The sequence below is a fragment of the Rhinopithecus roxellana genome, chromosome 1, assembly GCF_007565055.1.
Source record: "Rhinopithecus roxellana isolate Shanxi Qingling chromosome 1, ASM756505v1, whole genome shotgun sequence".
Taxonomy (NCBI): domain Eukaryota; kingdom Metazoa; phylum Chordata; class Mammalia; order Primates; family Cercopithecidae; genus Rhinopithecus; species Rhinopithecus roxellana.
The window spans coordinates 146309905-146331886 of record NC_044549.1 but is presented as its reverse complement, the minus strand read 5'-3'; positions in this window follow the sequence as shown (position 1 = coordinate 146331886).

The following is a 21982-nucleotide window of genomic DNA, read 5'->3' as shown; positions in this document are numbered from 1 at the left end:
AGGCTTCCTCATACATCCGATGAAATCTAGATGGAGACTGTGGAGCATTCTTCACTCTTGCATTCTGCAAACCTACAGGCTCAATAGCATATGGAAGACACCAAAGCTTATGGTTTGCATCTTCTAAAGGGGCACACTGAGCTGTACCTAGGCCCCTTTGAGTCAAAGCTGGATCTGGAGCAGCCAGGATTCTGGGAGCATTGTTTTGAGGCTATGCATGTGTGTGAGGCCCTGGTCCAGGAAACCATTTTACCCTCCTGGTCCACTGGGCCTGTGGCAGGAGCACCAGTCGAGGCCTTTTCTCCATTGTCTTGGTTGTCAGCACCTGGATCCCTTCTATTTATGCTAATTTCTCTAGCAAGTAGTTTCTCCACAGCTTCACTACATTCCTCTCCCAAAAAAGCTTTTTCTGTCTCTGCCACCTGACAAGGTTGCAAAATTTTCAAACTTTTACACTTTTCTTTCTTTTTAAATATAAGTTCTAACTTCTTTGCTCCTGCATCTGAGGTAGGCTATTAAAAGCAGTCACGCCTCTTCTTAAACACTTTGCTGCTTAGAAATTTCTCCCAACAGAATGGCGTGAACCCAGGAGGTGGAGCGTTCAGTGAGTCGAGATCACGCCACTGCACTCCAGCCTGGGTGACAGAGCAAGACTCTGTCTCAAAATAAAAAAAAATAAAAAAGAAAAAGAAAAGAAAAGAAATTTCTCCCACCAGATACCCTAAATCTTCACTTTGAAGTCCACAAACTTCAACAGATCTCTAGGGCTTGAACAGAATGCAGCCAAATTCTTTGCTAAGGCATATTATACATGTGTGACTTTTGCTTCAGTTTCCAGTAAGTTCCACGTTTTGATCTGAGGCCTTGTCAGCCCAGGCTTCCTTGTCCACATCACTATCAACATTTTTGTAACGACCATCTAAACAGTCTCAAAGAAATTCCAAACTTTCCCTCATCTTCCTGTCTTCTGTGCCCTCCAAACCCTTCCAAACTCTTCCAAACTCTGTTTGTTACCTATCTCCAAAGTCATTTCCACATCTTCAGGTATCTTTTTGCCCCACTCCTCAGTACCAGTTTTCTGCATTAAGCCATTCTTGTACTGCTATAAAGAAATAACTGAGACTGGGTAATTTATTAAAATAAAAGGTTTAATTGGCTCATGGTTCTGCAGACTTTTCAGGAAGCTTGGTGCTAGCATCTGTTCTGCTTCTAGGGAGGCTTCAGGAAGTTTACAATCAGGGTGGAAGGCAAAGGGGAAGTAGGCACATCACATATGGCTAAAGCAGGAGAAAATGAGAGCGGGAAAAGGGGGCCAAATACCTTTAAATGACCAGATATCATGAGAACTCACTCAATATCACAAAGTTAGCTCCAAGCCATGAGGTATCAGTCCTCATTACCTAAACATTTCCCACCAGGCCACAACTCCAACATTGGGGATTGCGTTTCCCCATGAGATTTGAGTGGAGACAAATATCCAAACTATATCAGATGGAATACAAATGATCAAAAACTGGAAAATAGCAAAAATAATAATAATAAGAATTCCTCCTGGATGGAAAATTCAGGTAGGAATTATCTGAGACAAGATTTCTACTTTGGGTTCTTGGTTATATTGATCACAGTATGAGAAAGGAAGTTTTAAAATGAAGAGGCTGGGCACGGTGGCTCGTGCCTGTAATCTCAGCACTTTGGGAGGCCAAGGAGGGTGGATCACAAGGTCAGTAGATCAAGACCATCCTGGCTAACACGGTGAAACCACGTCTCTACTAAAAATACAAAAAAATTAGCCGGGTGTGGTGGCACATAAGTTTAGCCCCAGCTACTCAGGAGGCTGAGGCAGGAGAATGGCCTGAACCCAGGAGGCGGAGCTCATAGTGAGCCAAGATCTTGCCACTGCACTCCAGCCTGGGTGACATAGCGAGACTCCATCTCAAAAAAAATAAAAGAAAATAAAAGAAAAAGAAAAAAAAAAGAAAAGAAGATACATGTAGCATATGTGTACCTAGAAAAGTAAGTTTTATTTTTGTAATAACACACCATTTCTTATAAAAACCAATACATCTGAAAAACAAAATATTAAGGAATGTTGCATAGTAAAGAACTTGTCTGGCATTTGTCCTAGATTCATGCAAGGACATCAAAAACTTCTCCTTTGGGATTTTCCAAGATATCATCTTCTGTGTCTCTTCATTTGGCTGGTCCTGATTTGTATCCTTTTAATAATAAAACTGTGATTATAAGTATAGCCCTTTCCTGAGTCACGTGAGTCATTTTAGTGAATTATTAAATCTAAGGGGGTAGTGGAGACCTCTGAATTTGCAGCCAGTTAGCCACAATTGCGTGTGGCCTACAGACACTTGGTGCTTGTGGTAGGGGTCTGAAGACAGAGAAGTCTTGTGGAGGATGACAGTTCCCTCAACCTGTGGAGTCTGTGCTAACTACATGTAACTAATGCCAGAACTACATTGCAGGCTAACTAGCTAAGTTAGGGGAATATACTAGCAGTTTAATTATTAATTTCTATTCATGAAGATTTTAATTAAAATTTTTAAAAGAATCCACACATAAAGGAGTACTTTAGCTATAGCATTTATTCCATTACCACTTGCTGTGTCAGGCTGTGTTACTCATGTCACTTCATATTTTTTCTTCCCCTGCCTCCCTCGTGAAAATGGAATAAATAACTCAAACAATCTGAATTATGGTCATTTTGTGATAAGGTGTGCTTATAACTGTGACTGCGAGCATTGACCATTTATAACCAAACAAAAAAAAAAAATGTCAGCCTGACCTAAGCCATGGAAAAGAAAGAACAACTTTCTTTAACTGATAATTCTTGATCTTCCCATTCCTTTATTGGAAAAGAGCAATCTCTTATTTTCTTAGATAATCCTCTCCAATGCTCCATGATTATTTTTAATTTATGCAGTAAATTCAGCCTTCATCATAAAGTTAACCAAAACCAAATTTTGAATAAGTAATCATATCCTAACATTTCCAGATTTGATTTAGGCCATTATCCATGTGTATCATTTGCATTGCCTGAAATTAAAATGATCAATACAGTTTTCAAACTTCTTATTCACAGCTGAGTAAAACAGCAAAATGTCTTTCTCCATTGACTTATACCAATATAAGTGAACAATAGTTGAATAATCTATTCCAAACCATATTTTTATTGTTTTCTTCATGGTAAACATAACTTACTTTTAAATTAATGCAATTAACCAATAATGACTAATATGTACATCATACAAATTTCAAGTGTTACCGTTTTTCCTGATACAATTCTTATTGACTTTTTTCTCCCTGCAACAAATCTTTAACTTATAACCTTCAAAGTCTTTTTAACTATGTGCATGTATATGCTTGTGCACACACCTGCCCATTTCAATTCCAATTTCCTAAGCCATGAACCTGCTACATCACTTGAATGTACTTGGTAAAGGAAGTTCAAAACAAATCTTCTAAGTTATTAAGATAGCAAGATCCCCCATGTCTTAATACAAGGTCCCTCCCTGTAGCAAGACTGAAAAAATAATAATAATGAAATCGACTGTCCTCTTTAATACCCCAAAGCCTGGGTCTTGAAATACAACAAATCACTGATTCTGAATAAGAACATGGTCACCTACAAAGGATCCCTGATAAATAATTTGTCCCTTACTAGCATTTCCTTTTCTCAGGCTTCCCCGTTTCTCAGAGAAATGGCCTTAAAAATACAGCTAACAACTTATAAAAAATTCTTCTTTAAGCCTCCAAACATTTCAGTAATTGTACATTCTTCATCAAATTACTCTGACACAATTGCTCTGATGATCTTTTCATTTCAATGGCAAAAAACCACGAGTTTATCTTGCAATTATATGGAAACATACAACTATGGAAAACGCAGGGATGTGAATACAGAGGTAGATTATACAATAGGTGTAAGATCAGGGATTGTCCATAAACAAATTGTCCAGCTTTTGGAGAATTTGATGGTAAGAAAGCTTAAGTAATTATCTGTTACTACAAAGCCATGGTGGCAGACACTAAGCCCAAATGTCAGCATATTTTCCTTTAAGTCTCAGTTTAAAAATAAATTTTATCAGTAACCAAGAGTAAGGAATGGGCACATGTATATAAAAAGTTAAAATGATATCTTGACATTTATTTTTTATATGATGAAGATATCATTAGCCAACTGCCATAAAATAATGCGTTGCACTATCTATATGAGGTGACAGCCCTATGTAGCTTTGATTCTGAAGGTCTTAAGAGTGAACTATCACACAAAGTTTTGAAAATTTCTAATTAAAGAGAAATAAATATCAGACATTCTTACACTATTCTGATTTGCACATAGTGGTAGCATCAAAAATGTTACCTTAATACAATATAAACTATTGTATATTTATGACATGAAAGTCCATAATATTCAGAAAACATTAGTAATTAAAACTAAATTACAAACCATTCTGATTTAGGAAAATATAAAGTTTATAAATTACCATCTAAAGTTAGACAGTTAAAATAAATCTTAAAGAGGGAAAATGCTATATTTTCTAGGTCTCTGGAAGGCTTGTTTTAATAAATTCCCAGAACAAAGTTAGAAGGAAGTTCCAAGACCACCATCAATTCTGATACTAACTACAGGTTCACGATCTTCAAGACCATCTTTGGGTTTGATAATTTGTTAGAAGGATTCACAGAAATCACTGAAAGTTGTTACACTGATCATTATAGTTTATTGCAGAGAAAAAATACCAGTTAAAATCAGTCATGAGAAGAAAAGCATGGGACAGAATCCATAAAAGTTCCATATTCAGAGTTTCCCACTGTCCTCTTCCAGTGGAGCCATGGACAACCTAACTTTTTGCAGCAATGATGTGTGACAACATACATAAAGTATTGACAGCAAGGCAACTCATCTGAGCTTTGAGTCTACAGTTTTTATTAGAGCTTCTGCACATGGACATGGTTTGGGCTGACCTCTAATCTCCTGATCAAGCTGACACCATGTGGCCCAAAGCCCTCATTATAAATCACATCATCAGACTATCTTGTGTGGCCCCAGGACCCCAGGTAAAAAAAAAAAAAAGACACTTTTAAAAAGAATTTTAACTTTTATTTTAGATTCACAGGTACATGTGCAGGTTTGCTACATGCACATATTACATGATGCTGAGGTTTGGGGTGTGACTGATCCCACCACACAGGTACTGAGCATAGTATTCAATAGTTCATTTTTCACCCCATGTCCCCTTCCTACCTCCCCCGTCTAGTGGTCCCTAGTTTCTATTGTTACCATTTTTAGGTCTATTTGTTACCCAATGCTTAGCTCCCACTTGTAAGTGAGAACATATATTTTGTTTTCTGTTCCTGCATTAATTTGTTTAGCATAATGGTCTCCAGCTTCTCTTATGTTGTTGCAAAGGACATAATTTTGTTTTATTCTATGGCTGTGTAGTATTCCATATGTACCACATTTTCTCAAGGCAATCCACCATTGCACCTAGGTTGATTTCATGTCTTTTTATTGGGAAAAGTGCTACAATGAACATGTGAGTACATGTATCTTTTTTAGTAGAACAATTTGTTTTCTTTTGGATATACACCAAGTAATGAGATTGCTGGGTCACGGGATAGTTCTAAGTTCTTTGTGAAATCTTCAAACTGCTTTGCACAGTGGCTGAACTAATTTACATTCTTACCAACAGTGTGTAAGCATTCTCTTTTCTCCACAGCCTCACTAGCATCTGTAGTTTTTTGAGGTTTTAGTAATAGGCATTTCAGACTGGTGTCAGATGGTATCTCACTGTGGTTTTGATTTGCATTTCTCTGATGATTAGTGACATGGAACATGTTTTCATATGTTTCTTGGCCACTTGTATGTCTTCTCTGGAGAAGTGTCTGTTCATGTCTTCTGCCCATTTTAATGGGATTGTTTTTTGCTTATTGAATTAAATTATTTAAGTCTCTCTCTCTCTCTCTCTCTTTTTTTTTTTTTTTTTTTTTTTTTTTTTTGACACAGAGTTTTGCTCTTGTTGCCCAGGCTGGAGTGCAGTGGCACAATCTCAGCTCACCACAACCTCTGCCTCACGGGTTCAAGAGATTCTCCTGCCCCAGCCTCCCTAGTAGCTGGGATTACAGGTGGCTGCAACCATATCTGGCTAATTTTTTGTATTTTTAGTAGAGATGAGGTTTCGCCATTTTGGACAGGCTGGTCTCAGACTCCTGACTTAAGGTGATCTGCCCACTTCAGCCTCCCAAAGTGCTGGGATTACGGGCGTGAGCCCCCATGCCTGGCCTTAAGTTTCTTATAGATTCTAGATGTTAGACCTTTGTTGTTGGGAGCAGGCCCCCCCAAAATCTGGCCATAAAACTGGCCCCAAAACTGGCCATAAACAAAATCTCTGCAGCACTATAATATGTTCATAATGGCCCTAACACCCAAGCTGGAAGGTTGTGGGTTTACGGGAATAGGGCAAGGAATGCCTGGCCAGCCCAGGGCAGAAAACTGCTTAAAGGCATTCTTAAGCCACAAACTATAGCATGAGTGATCTGTGCCTTAAGGACATGCTCCTACTGCAGTTAACTAGCCCAACCTATTCCTTTAATTCAGCCCATCCCTTGGTTTCCCATAAGGGTTACCTTTTAGCTAATTTAATATCTATAGAAACAATGCTAATGACTGGTCTGCTGTTAATAAATACATGGGTAAATCTTTGTTGAGGGCTCTGAGCTCTGAAGGCTGTGAGATCCCTGATTTCCCACTTCACACCTCTATATTTCTGTGTGTGTGTCTTTAATTTCTCTAGCACCACTGGGTTAGGGTCTCCCCAACCGAGCTGGTCTCAGCACTTTGTCGTGTTCATAGTTTGTTAATATGTTCTATTGTGTAGGTTGTCTGTGTACTCTGTTGATAGGAGCTTTTGTCATGCAAAAGCTCTTTAATTTAATTAGGTTCCACCTGTCAATTTTTTATTTTGTTGCAATTGCTTTTGAGGACTTAATCATAAATTCTTTCCCAAGGTCAAAATTCAAAATGGTGTTTATAGATTCTATTCTAAAATTTTTATAGTTTGAGGTCTTACATTTAAATATGTAACCCATCTTGAGTTAATTTTTGTATATGCCAAAAGGTAGGGGTCCAGGTCCATTCTTCTGCATGTGGCTAGACAGCTATTTTAGCACCATTGATTGAATAGGTAGTCCTTTTCCCATTCCTTATTTTTATCAACTTTGTCAAAGATCAGATGGCTATAGGTGAGTGGCTATATTTCTGGGTTCTCTATTCTGTTCCGTTGGTCTGTGTGTCTGTTTCTGAAGCAGTACCATGTTCTTTGATTGCTGTAGCCTTACAATATAGTTTGAAGCTGCATAATATGATGTCTCTGGTTTTGTTCTTTTTGCTTAGGATTGCTTTGGCTATTTGGGCTCTTTTTTGGATCCATACCAATTTTAGAATACCTTTTTCCAGTTCTGTGAAAAATGACATTGGTAATTTGATAGAATTAGCATTGAATCCGTAGATTGCTTTGGGCAGTATGGTTGTTTTAATAGTATCGATGCTTTCAGTCCATGAGCATAAAATATTTTTTCATTTGTTTGTGTTATCTATAATTTCTTACAGCAGTGTTGTATACTTCTCTTCGTAGAGATCTTTCACCTCCTTTGCTAGATATATTCCTAGGTATTTCATGTTTTGTGTGTCTATTGTAAATGTGACTACATTCTTGGTTTGACTCTGAACATTATTTCTGTGTATAAATGCTACTGGTTTTTGTACATTGATTTTGTATCCTGTAACTTTCCTGAAGTCATTTATAAGTTCAGGGAAACTTTTGGTAGAATTTTTAGGGTTTTCTAGGTATAGAATCATATCATCTGTGAAGAGAGATCATTTGACTTCCTCTTTTCCTATATAGATGCCTTTTATTTCCTTCTCTTGCCTGATTACTCTGGCTAGCACCTCCAGTATTATGTTGAATAGGAGTATGGGGAGTGGACATCCTTGTCTGGTTCCAGTTCTCAAGGAGAATTCTTCTACTTTCTGCCCATTCAGAATGATGTTGGCTGTAGGTTTGTCATAGATACCTTTTATTAGTTTCAGGTATGTTCTTTCAATTCCTAGTTTCTTGAGGGTTTTTGTTTGTTTGTTTGTTTGTTTTTTATCATGAATGGGGCATTGGGTTTTATCAAAAGTTTTTTTTTCTGCATCTATCGGGATAATCATATGGCTTTTATTTTGAATTTTGTTTATGCAGTGAATAACATTTATTGATTTTTGTATGTTGAACCAACCTTGCATCCCAAGAATAAAGACTACTTGATCATGGTGAATTGGCTTTTAATGTGTTGCTGAATTTGGTTTTCTAGTATTTTGTTGAGGATTTTTGTGTCTGTGTTCATCAGGGATATTGGCCTGTGATTTTATTTTTTCATTGTGTCTCTGACAGGTTTTTGTATCTAGATGATGCTTGCTTTGTAGACTGACTTGGAGACTCCTCATTGATTTTTTTTGCTGCCAGCGCTTCTTTGTATATCTGGTAGAATTCAGCTGTAAATCCACCTGGACCAGGGCTTTTTGTTTGTTTGGTTGGTTGGTTGGTGGGTTTTCTATTACTAATTTAATTTTGGAATTTGATATTGGTCTGTCAGAGGTTCAGTTTCTTCCCAATTCAATCTTGGGATATTGTTTGTTTCCAGGAATTTATCCACTTCCTCTACATTTTCTAATTTATGTTTATAAAGGTGTTCATGACAGTCTCTGATAATCTTTTATAGTTCTGTGGGATCCACTGTAATGACACTTTGGGTATTTGTAAACGTGCTTATTTGAATCTTCTCTCTTTCTTGTGAATCTAGCTAGTGTTCTATTGATCTTGTTTATCCTTTTAAAAGTCAACTTTTGGTTTTGTTGATTCTTTGTATAGATTTTGGGGTCTTAATTTTGTTCAGTTATGCTCTGGTTGTAGTCATTTGGTTTCTTCTTCGAGCTTTGGAGTTAGTCTACTCTTGTTTTTCTAGTTCCTCTAGGTATCATGTTAGATTGTTAACTTGAGTTCTTTCTAACTTCTTGAGGTAGATATTTAGCACTATAAACTTTCTCTTAACAGTGCTTTCACTGCATACCAGATATTTTTGTATGTTGTATCTTTGCTTCCATTTATTTCATATAATATTTTTCATTACTGACTTAATTTTGTTGTTTACCCAGTAGTCATTCAGAAGCAAGTTGTTTAATTTCTATGTAATAGTAGAGTTTTGAGAGGTCTCCTTGGGATTAATTTCTACTTTCATTTTACTGTAGTCCAAGACTATGGTTTGAATGATTTTGATTTTTTGAATTTATTGAGACTTACTTTATAACCAAGCGTGTGTTCAATATTTTAGTGTGTTCTGTGTGCAGATGAGAAGACTGTATATTCTGTGGCTGAGGGGTGGGGTATTCTGTAGATGTCTATTTCTTCCAATTAATCAAGTGTGAAATTTAATACAGAATTTCTTTGTTAGCATCAGACAAATAATCAAGTCAGGAAAACTATCAGTAGGGTGTCAAAGCCCCCAACTGTTATGGTGTGGTTTCTTAAGTCTTTTCTTAGGTCTATAAGTACTTGTTTTATGAATCTGTGTGCTCCAATGCTGGGTGCACAAATATTTAGGATAGTTAAGTCTTCTGGTTGAATTGAATCCTTTATCATTATGTAATGCCCTTCTTTGTCCTTTTTTACTGTTGTTGGTTTAAAGTCTGTTTTATTTGATATAAGAATGGCAACAACTGCTTTTTGTTTTGTTTTGTTTTGTTTTCAGTTTGCATGGTATAGCCTTCTTCAACCCTTAACGTTGAGCCTATGGATATCTTTACATGTAAGATTACTCTCTTGAAGACAACAGACAGATGGGTCTTCTTCTCTTATCCTGCTTGCCACTCGATGCCTTTTAAGTGGGGGCATTTAGACCATTTAGATTGACAATTACTATTGATATGTAAGGTTTTGATCCTACCATGAGGTTGTTAGCTGATTTCTTTGTAGTTTGTAGTGTATGTAGTTTGTAGTTTCTTTATAGAGTCTGTGAGTAAGGTACTTAAATGTGTCTTTGCAGTAGTATATATCATTCTTTCATTTCCATGTTTAGAACTCCCTCAAGGATCTCTTGTAATGTTGGTCTAGTGGTAATGAATTCCCGTAGCACCTGATTGTTGTTAAAATATATATATATATATATATACACACACACACACACACACACAATATATATATAGAGAGAGAAGAATATATATATATATTTTCTCCTTTGCTTATGAGGCTTAGTTTGGCAGGATATGAAACTCCTGGTTGTAGTTTATTTTCTTTAAGAATGCTGAAAATAGACCCCTTATCCTGGCTTGTAAGGTTTCTGATAAGATGTTTGCTATTAGCCTGATGAGGTTCCCTTTATACGTGATGTGATGTGACCTTTTTCTTTAGCTGTCTTTAAGATTTTTTTTTTTTTTTTTTGGTGTTGACATAGTACAGACTGGTGACTTTACGCCTTTGTGACGTTCACTTTATATAGTGTCTCACACATATTCTCTGGATTTCTTGTATCTGGATGTCTAACCCTCTAGCAAAATTAGGGAAATTTTATTGAATTGTTATCTCAAATATGTTTTCCAGGTTGTTCACTTTTTCTCTCAGGAATAACAATAATTTACGGATTTGGTTGTTTTACATAATCCCATGTTTCTCAACAATTTGTTCATTTTTTAAATTATTTTTATTGTATTTGTGTCTGACTTGTTAGTTTAAAAGACTGGTCTTCAAGCTCTGAAATTCTTCCTTCTACTTGATGCAGTTTGTTGATAAAGCTTTGAATTGTATTTTGAAATTCCATAGTGAGTTTTTCAATTCCAGAGGCTGTCATTAATTTTTTAAAGATGTTCATCTCTCCCTTCATTTCCCGGATTGCTTTAGAATTTTCTATGTGTTGATTTTCAACCTTGTCTTGTATCTCATTGAGTATCCTTGCAACCCATGCTTTGAATTCTTGGCCTGACCTTCCTGAGTTTCCATTTTGGTTAGGAACCAATGCTGAAGAGCTATTGTGATCCTTTGCAGTGTCACTACATTCAAGCTTTTATGGTGTCAGAATTCTTGCACTGGTTTCCTTTCATCTAGAGATGTTGGCACTTGCAATTTTTAAAATATTTTATGTGAGTGGGATTTTTTTCTTTTTATTTCCATCCCTACAATTTTTTTTCCTTTCCCTTTCCTTCTCTCTCCACTCCCTAGGTTATGTGACTGTAGAGAATGCTGAATAGGGTCTTTTGGCTTTGTTTCTATAGCCCAGTGCACTTTTGTCTACAGGTTTTATATTAGGCTGTGCAGTTTGACCTACAAGCCAGTAGATGGTGTTTATAGGTAAAAGTAGGCTATGGCTGGGTATATAATTGTTCCTTGCTTTCTGGGGGAAGCACTCTGTTGCCTTAGTCAATGGGCTGATTCATGGAGTGCACAGTGGTCTGAGCCCCCTGCTCAGCCCCAAGGTGGCTGTGGGCCAAGATGGACAGGGCTGGACCAGGCAAGTCCACCTGCAGGTCCCCGATAACAAGCACAGGTACCAGTGCCAAGAGAAAATCCAGTGGGTGGCCACCAAGCATCCAGATGTATGATCTATATCCAGGAATAGTGGAGTGGCTCAGAGTGTTGATCCAGGTGAGCAGGTGCTCCAAATGCGTGAAGACCCACCTGGGCATGAAGGAGAGGGGACCTCCTGGCACCAGGATCTCTGCACAGAAAATGTGGAGCAGCTCAGGATGCTGAAACAGGCAATGGGAGATCCAAGATACTCTTATCTAGCAGGACATTCCAAGGACCTTGAGGTCATCTCTCAGGAACTGAAGGCGAAAGACCTTTCTTCGGGTAAGGTTTCTTCTTTACTACACAGTCAGGAAGACTTTTTTTTCTTCTGATTCAGCTATTACCATTACTCTTGTCTTTACTGCTTCAGAGCAAATTTAAAACTTTGTTTACTTACTTTTTAAAAGGCTTTTAAAATTATGCATACCTATTATGAAGGAAGAAATTATAAAAATATTGTCCATGTTCCTATCTTATTTTTCATTTATTCTAAATTAGTGACACCCATATCAATTAAGTTTTGCTATGTTTTCAAATGGGTTAGCATATTTACAATTCTGAAAACACTATCTAATTGTGTAACTGTCTGCTGTGGTGATATTGTAACAAGTAAGTAGTGAAGAAACAGAAGCTATGTTTTCATGTTTTTCACCAAAAAGTAAGGATACATTATGAAGAATATATAGCACAAATTTGCCTAAAAGACACTGATGGTCTTAACAAGGAATGTGTATATAAGAAACTATCCCATATGAATTCACATTTACCATGATGGTATTAGTTCAAAACAATGACTTATTTTTTGTTCATATACACACAACTTTGATGTTTCCATACGCTTGGATTCATATTTTAAATATTACCTTTCTACAGAAGAATATTATATGTAATAGCTCCTAATACTGCTGATTTAAAGCCTTGACAACTGGGTCTAAATAACTATTGTATATATTTATAAATGTATGCTAATAGACAAGTCATTTAAGTAACTGATATGAAATGAACTAAGAGTAACTCCAGTCAAAAGAAATCAAGGACTAGAGGCCTTAATGTACCAATTCCTTTGGCAGAATAATCTAGACAGGAAGTAACATTATCATTGTAACACTGTGTTCTTCATACATATTTTATGAACTAAATTTTTCACGTACTTTAGAGGTTAGCAGAGCATTACATTTTTGTCTGCTGCTTGATTTAACAGAATGAAATGCCCTAAAGGCATTTATTAAAGCCAGAGGAGGAAAAAAATGTGATTACTGTTAACCTCTGACTGTAACTTATAAAGCCTTTCATAAAACAAGTATCAAAGTGCACCCCAATCACAAAGTGAAATACAAGCTTTCTGTCACTTAACAGTGACTGTTACTTAGCATTTAAACACTAACATTAAATAGGTCTGTGTCAGCTTAAACCAGGATGTCTATGTTCCAATTTCCAACTTGCAGAGTCTAAATACATTAATATATTAGAACTGCCAGACTTATAAAGGTTTATTGTCTAGGAAATATTGAGTGTTTTTGTTTGTTAACTTAATGTATGTAGTATTCCCTATGTGTAAAGTGCTGTAGAATACTGGGTCCTCAGATTTCGCCAACACAACCTCTGTCAAGATAATTCTGAGTTTTTCGCTCACCCTGGTAAAGAAGAGTACCAACATGGCAAAGTTTTCTTAGTGTCTTAGAGGGAAAAAGGCAAGGTCAGAATTTATTGAGAATTTGAAGTTTAGTTTAAGCTGGATCTTTCAATGTGGGGGATTGATTAGAATCATGTAAGGTCATAAATCACAGTTTAGAATTGCTGAAAACAGAAGGGTGAGAATTTTGAGACCAAGGCTTGGGGAATTTTAGAACTTAACCAGGAGGGTGCTTCTCTTTTGAAGAATTGACCAGTCTTTCAGGAAGTTTCCCTTAGCAAAAGTGTCCTGGAATGGTAAGGTTATGCTACCGAAGCAAATGGAAAAATAAAGTCATATTAAGTAGACAGTAAACTGCGTTGGGGTGGGTATTTTGATTGTCAGCATCCTGCGAGTTACTGAGAAAGGTAACAAAAATAATGTATTCCTAAGTCTATGTCTTCAAAGAAGTGTCTCTAAAATGAAATTATAGCATAAAAATTTTACTCAGGTAAAATCAACATAGATGTATGATATAAAAATTGAGAACTACACAATAGGTAAATTAGACAGAGGCAGCTAATACTTATAATTAATACACATCAACAAAAATATTGAGTGAAATTATATTTGATAACAAATAACTTTGTGCTTTTAAAAATAGAATCTGACTATATTACTCAGTAGAGCACATATCATTAGCAATCTATTGATCGCATAAAATGATGTTCAAAATGTCCTGCTGTACAGAAGCAGAAATAAAAAGGAAAGTCAGGTAAAATTCATTGACAGTGTTTAATAAAGAAAATGACTATTAAGAGAGTTTTGAAAATAAAATGGGAAAGATGATGTATTTAAAAGGACAGAGTAAATTACATAATATATGATGCAAAGGCTTTATGCTTGCAGGAAAGGGCAGGCACCAGTGCATATAATGCATTTATATGGCTGGGCATGGTGGCTCACACCTGTAATCCTAACTCTTTGGGAGGCCAAGGCAGGTGGATTGAGTGAGGTCAGGAGTTCGAGACCAGTCTGGCCACCATGGTGAAAGCCAGACTCTACTAAAAATACAAAATTAGCCAGTGTGGTGCTGCGTGCCTGTAATCCCTGCTACTTGGGGGGCTGAAGGCATGAGGATCACTTGAATCCAGGAGGTGGAGGTTGTAGTGAGCCTAGATTGTGCCACTGCATTCCAGCCTGGGCGATAGAGTGAGACTCTGTCAAAAAAAAAAAAAAAATGCATTTATATGTGGGAAGGGGAAATCAAGAGATTGATATTTTGAAGTGTACATTTAGGAATTTTAACCTAGATCATTATATAGCTGGTAGGAGTTTTTAGGGACCTAGTAAAGCAAATACTATAATGGAAAGATAGAAGTCCTCTCAGGTTTCCTCTCTTTCTACCTGCTAAAAAAATTCCTTTTAACGATCACTTGGCTCTTTCTTAGTTTAGACAAGGGATGAGTAAGTGGAGAGAAGGAATGGGGAAATAGCCAAGCTTTAAATTTATTTACATAAAAAGAATTTAAAAATGCACACAGAAGGAAAGAAAAGGTACTGAAGGCAGGAAAAGATCTATTGACAGAGAAGAGAGAGAAAGGCACCTTGGTCAATTTGGGCTGCTATAACAAAGTACTGTAGACTGGATGGCTTGTAAACAACAGAAATTTATTCTTCATAGTTTTGGAGGCTGGAAGTCCAAGATCACAGTGTCAGAATGAGTCAAGTTCTGGTGAGGACTCTCTTCCTAGTTGGGGATGGGTAAGTTTGGTTGTCAGTGTCCTACGAGTTGTTGAGGAAGGTAACAAAAATATTGTCCTTTTAAGTCTATGTCTCTTTATGCTGTATCCTCACATGGCAGACAGTAGAGAGGGAAGAAAGCAAGCTGTCTCATATATAAATAAGAACACGAATTCTGTTCATGAGGGCTCCACTCTCATGACCTGATTACCTCCCAATGCCTTACCTCCTAATACTATCACATTGGGGGTTAGGATTCTAACATATACATTTTGGAGGCACACAAATATTTATTGAATAGGGAAAGAAAAAGGGGAAAAGAGGGAAACAGGAAGCAACAAATAGGGAAGAACTTAGATGCAGCAGGTACCAATTTCAGAAGAGTTGTTTAAGAGCTACTATTTCAGTAAGTGTGACTTGGGGAAAATGTCTAATCATGATTTTAGGCAGTTTTGCTATGTGATATGTGCTTTTCTAGCTCCATATTAACCCCAGGCCCTTACAATGGATGCATATCAATGCCAAGATAGGTCTTAAAGAAAGAACAATTTCCATGCAATGAATGGACAAAGAAAATCCCAATAAATTTTATCGAGCTATTGAGGGAAATGAAGTCCCCAATAAACAAAACCCATCACTCTCCAAGTTTTGGGCAAAGAAAAGCTTCTGAAAAGACATTTCTGGATGATAAAGTTGGGAGGTGGGGAGAAAAGAACTAATCAATTGAGCATATGCTATGTGCCAAACACAATATTTTTCATTCCATTGTGCTATTATCACAGTACCATGAAGTGAGTATTAATATTACCTTAATATATATGAGGAAACTGAACTCCTTAGTCATGTAGCCACTACATTGTGCAACCCCAACTTTTCTTTTTTTAATTGATTAATTGATTTATTTTATCATACTTTAAGTTCTAGGGTACATGTGCACAATGTGCAGTTTTGTTACATATGTATACATGTGCCATGTTGGTGTGCTGCACCCATTAACTCGTCATTTACATTAGGTATATATCCTAATGTTATCCCTCTCCCCTCCCTCCACCCCAGGACAGGCCCTGTTGTGTGGTGTCCCCCACTCTGTGACCAAGTGTTCTCATTGTTCAATTCCCACCTATGAGTGAGAACATGCTGTGTTTGGTTTTCTGTCCTTGCAATAGTTTGCTGAGAATGATGGTTTCCAGCTTCATCCATGTCCCTACAAAGGACATGAACTCATCCTTTTGTATGGCTGCATAGTACTCCATGGTGTGTATGTGCCACATTTTCTTAATCCAGTCTATCATTGATGGACATTTGGGTTGGTTCCAAGTCTTTGCTATTGTGAATAGTGCTGCAATAAACATACATGTGCATGTGTCTGTATAGCAGCATGATTTGCAATCCTTTGGGTATATACCCAGTAATGGGATGGCGGGTTAAATGGTATTTCTAGTTCTAGATCCTTGAGGAACTGCCACAGTGTTTTCCGTAATGGTTGAACTAGTTCACACTCCCATCAACAATGTAAAAGTGTTCCTATTTCTCCCCATCCTCTCCAGGACCTGTTGTTTCCTGTCTTTTTAATGATCACCATTCTAACTGGTATGAGATGGCATCTCATTGTGGTTTTGATTTGCATTTCTCAGATGGCCAGTGATGATGAGCATTTTTTCATGTGTCTGTTGGCTGCATACATGTCTTCTTTTGAGAAGTGTCTGTTCATATACTTTGTCCACTTTTTGATGGGGTTGTTTGTTTTTTTCTTGTAAATTTGTTTAAGTTCTTTGTAGATTCTAGACATTAGCCCTTTGTCAGATGGGTAGATTGCAAAAATTTTCTCCCATTCTGTAGGTTGCCTGTTCACTCTGATGTGTTTCTTTTACTGTGCAAAAGCTCTTTTGTTTAATTAGATTCCATTTCTCAATTTTGGCTTTTGTTGCCATTGCTTGTGGTGTTTTAGACATGAAGTTCTTACCCATGCCTATGTCCTCAATGGTACTGTCTAAGTTTTCTTCTAGGGTTTTTATGGTTTTGGGTCTGACATTTAAGTCTTTAATCCATCTTGAATTAACTTTTGTATAAGGTGTAAGGAAAGGATCCAGTTTCAGCTTTCTACATATGGCTAGCCAGTTTTCCCAGCATCAGAGCAGAACTGAAGGAGATAGAGACACAGAAAACCCTTCAAAAAAATCAGTGAATCCAGAAGCTGGTTTTTTGAAAAGATCAATGAAATTGATAGATCACTAGCAAGACTAATAAGGAAGAAAAAAAAGAGAAGAATCAGATGCAATAAAAAATGATAAAGAGGATATCACCACTGATCCCACAGAGATACAAACTACCATCAGAGAATACTATAAACACCTCTACACAAATAAACTAGAAAATCTAGAATAAATGAATAAATTCCTGAACACATATACACTCCCAAGACTAAACCAGGAAGAAGTTGAATCCCTGAATAGACCAATAACAAGCTCTGAAATTGAGGCAATAATTAAGAGCCTACCAACCATAAAAAGTCCAGGACCAGGTGGATTCACAGTCGAATTCTACCAGAGGGACAAAGAAGAGCTGGTACCATTCCTTCTGAAACTATTACAATCAATAGAAAAAGACGGAATCCTCCCTAACTTACTTTATGAGGCCAGCATCATCCTGATATCAAAGTCTGGCAGAGACACAACAAAAAAAGAGAATTTTAGACCAATATCCTTGATGAACACCGATGCAAAAATCCTCATTAAAATATTGGCAAACTGAATCCAGCAGCACATCAAAAAGCTTATCCACCATGATCAAGTGGGCTTCATCCCTGGGATGCAAGGCTGGTTCAACACATGCAAATCAATAAAGGTAATCCAGCATATAAACAGAACCAAAGACAAAAACCATATGATTATCTCAATAGATGCAGAAAAGGCTTTTGACAAAATTCAACAGCGTTTCATGCTAAAAACTCTCAATAAATTCAGTATTGATGGGATGTATCTCAAAATGATAAGAGCTATTTATGACAAACCCACAGCCAATATCATACTGAATGGGCAAAAACTGGAAGCATTCCCTTTGAAAACTGGCACAAGACAGGGATGCCCTCTCTCACCACTCCTATTCAACATAGTGTTGGAAGTTCTGGCCAGGGCAATCAGGCAGGAGAAAGAAATAAAGGGTATTCAATTAGGAAAAGAGGAAGTCAAATTTTCCCTGTTTGCAGATGACATGATTGTACATTTAGAAAACCAATCATCTGAGCCCAAAATTTCCTTAAGCTGATAAGAAACTTCAGCAAAGTCTCAGGATACAAAATCAATGTGCAAAAATCACAAGCATTCCTATACACCAATAACAGACAATCATAGAGCCAAAGCATGAGTGAACTCCCATTCACAATTGCTTCAAAGAGAATAAAATACCTAGGAATCCAACCTACAAGCGATGTGAAGGACCTCTTCAAGAAGAATTACAAACCACTGCTCAATGAAATAAAAGAGGACACAAACAAATGGTAGAACATTCCATGCTCATGGATAGGAAGAATCAATATCGTGAAAATGGCCAACTTTTCTTAAGTTGATTAACTTCCCATAGAGACTAAACTTTGTAATAGGACAGAGACAGGGCATGGTGGTTGCTCTTCCTTTGAGTGTTTAATTCATTACCCTTAACTTATCAGAATGTGTCAACTAGCTTAGTATACCTGTCTAACCTTCAAGCAACTTCTCTCACTAAAATCCATGAGTAACAGAAGAACAGTCAATCAACAGATGTGTGGAAATAAGACTCAGTTTGGAGGGGGAGATATTTTCCAGTCTCTGTCTACAAGTTTTTTTCACCATATTCTTCTTCCTAACTTAAACCTCCAGGTAGCTATTATACTCGATCTGGCAGAAAAACTGCAAGGCAATGCTCACCTAGAGCACTGATAGCACATCAAAGTGAAAAAGAAAAGCTCAAGGAGCAAAAAAGTATACAAGTCACACTGAACCACAGTTTGAAGAAAGACTGTGCTGATAAGGAATTCTAGAAAATGCAAAACACTACTAGTGATCACAAATCAAACTGTATTAGGATAAGGTAGAAGGAGCACTCAATTTTAATAATGAAATGCAACTGTGCATACAATTGACAGAATTGTATATATCAGTGGGACTTACATGTACTCATTATGAAAAAACACAAAGGCCACACTTTATTAAATTTAGTCATGACCCAATTTGTCTTCTCTGTAAATAACATAAGTAATTTTACAAATTAAATGCATGCTATTTGTTTTTTATAAAAAAATGTACACCAGAATGATCACTAAATTTCTTAAAAGTCACCTATATAGCATTGCTTTATTCTATCTTCTACTCCCTGGAGATATCATGTAGGAAGAGCTACATTAACTTAAACTAATAAGGGGGTGGGATAAAGACACCATGGTTGAAACATAAGGAATACAAGAAAATGACATAATTGCTGAGGATGTGAATCGGGATCATATTACATAGACTTTTGTGGACCACTGTAAGGGTTGTTTTTTTAACTTCATTGTAAGAGCAACAGAAAGACATAGAGTTTTAATCAAAAGAGGAACAACATTAGGCTTGTCTTTGAAAGATCATTCTGACTGCTGTATGAATAATGAATCAGAAGGAGGTAAAATGTGTGTGTGTGTGTGTGTGTGTGTGTGTGTGTGTGTGTGTGTGTGTGAAGCATTTAGAGGCCAATTGCAGAGTGCCAGAGAAAGGTGAGATTGCATTGAACTAAAGATGTGCCAGTGGAGATGGATAGAAAATAAGAGCTAAAAAAGTTAATTATAAGTTGGAATTCAGTATATTTAGTGGTTCTGTGGATGTGCAGGTAAGAGAAGTGCTAAGAATGCTCTTGGCATGAACAATTAGATGGACAGTGCTACAATATGCTGAGTAAGAAAATACTGAGAGAAAGGTATTCATTCAGTTTTGAGGATGCTGAGTTTGAGGTACCTGAAAGTTATCCAAATATAGATATAATATAGGTGGAGAAATAAGATTGTGTATTCAGAGGACAGGTAGAAGCTAGAGATAGGAACTTGGAAACCATCGTCATATAGACAGAAATTGAACTTATGTGAATAAATGAGAGAACCCATGGAGAGAAAATAGAATGAAAAGAAAAGAGGGCCAACTATAACCCTGAGGAAATCCAGAACTCAGATTTGGGGTAGAGGAGATTTCAGCAAGAGTGATTTATGAAACAGGAACCAGAGGCATAATAGGAAAATAGGGATCACAGAATCCAATGTGTGACACATACTAGGTATTTTTCATATGTTGTTTCTATTCTTTATATTATCTAAGAGTCATTGAAAAAACAGATAAATGTAGACTCATGAAAATATTCACTTTGGAGAGAAATTAAGCCTAACGATCTTCTTATAAGGTGGATTCATACTAAGATAAGTCCACATCACCTTAAGTACCCCACATCCTGAGTAAGCATAAACCAGGAAAGTTTGAGTGGCAGATGACAACATCAGTCATTAGTACCATATTATGTAACCAGATCCTTATTAAAAACATGAATTTTTTTAGCTTAAACAGCATAATATAGACTTATGTGTTTATCAAATATACTAAAAAACAATCAGAATTCTTTTTTTTTACTTTTTTTTCTTTTTAACACCTTATCTTTCAAAGCTAAAATAATTTGTTTTTAAAGAAAAATTAAATTGTACTTTTGAAGCATTTTGATTATCTTCCACCAATGGTTTTAATAATTATCAAAATCATACTTTGAGGATGGGTATAGTGAAATCTATGAAAATATGATAATGCAAAGAAAACAGCAAAATGCTACTGGAGCTTGGTGCTGCAGAATACAAGACAGCAGAATGCTGTCTTTATATAATTAAAGGAGAGAAATTTTTACTTGAGGGGTTAGGACTAGATGAAAAATAATAATGAGTCTTCATCTCAGCTTCTCATCTGTAAATCGAAAGTAATATCATCTACAAGACAGGGCTAGGAGGGTCAAAATAAATAATACCAGTAAAATTGCATAGTTAGTACCAGGCTAACAGAAAACACTCAGTAAATATCCATTCCTTAAAAAGTCAAATTCAAATGAAGGAAAAAAGATGATTCTATTGGCAAATAAAGAAAATAATGAATGAAGAATATCTGACCTTTTAAAATTCAATCAGCCTTCACTAGAGATCTTTGGGGAGACAATTTAATATGGTGGGTAACATCCATAGAGCTGGTATCAAACTGCTAGGGTTCAAATTTCAGCTCCATCAGTTACTAGCATAGGATCTGGCTAAGTAGGTTAACCACTCCCTCCCTCAATTTACTTATTCATAAAATGGTAATGACATTATCTACGTCATTGGAATCTTGTGAGGATTACACGAGTTAACACACGTAATGTAAGTATATGTGAAGTCAATAGATATAAAGCACTAAAAACAGTCGTACCCACGGTGAGCTCTCAAAGAGTGTGACCTTTTAGTATCTATATGTGTGAGCCAGCTATTCTGTGGCAGGATATAAGGATTAATTTCTGCATTGGTCTTGCTGGTGTAGGAGAAAAAGAATAACAAATATTCTCTTTTACCTTCATCTTAGAAGCTTCGCTGAGTTTTGTGTTCAAGGTCTAAGGTTATTATTAATCCCTTTTAGGAAAAATTTAAGTTGCCTTCACATTCATCAATACAACTGAAGAAAGAACTCACTGATTTCTTTGATAAGAAGGTTGAGCACATAAAGAAATTAAAACAGGCATCTCTAGAAAGAGACTGGGAAATGTCTATTGTTTAGATGGTTAGAAGGGAGTGTAATGACCTGAATAGAGACTGGGCTTCCTGAAGATCTGGGAAACAGGGAGGATATACAAAAGTCATGCATGGTCTTAGATGCATGCAGCAGCCCAGATGGGGAGAGAGTTGCTGGATAACTTAGCAACTGAACTCCATAAGCCAGGTCAATAGCAGTTTTCCCTTCCGGTCAGGCTTGTTGTATGGCCCAGCCACCCAAAGCTACTGCAACCAGATCTGAAC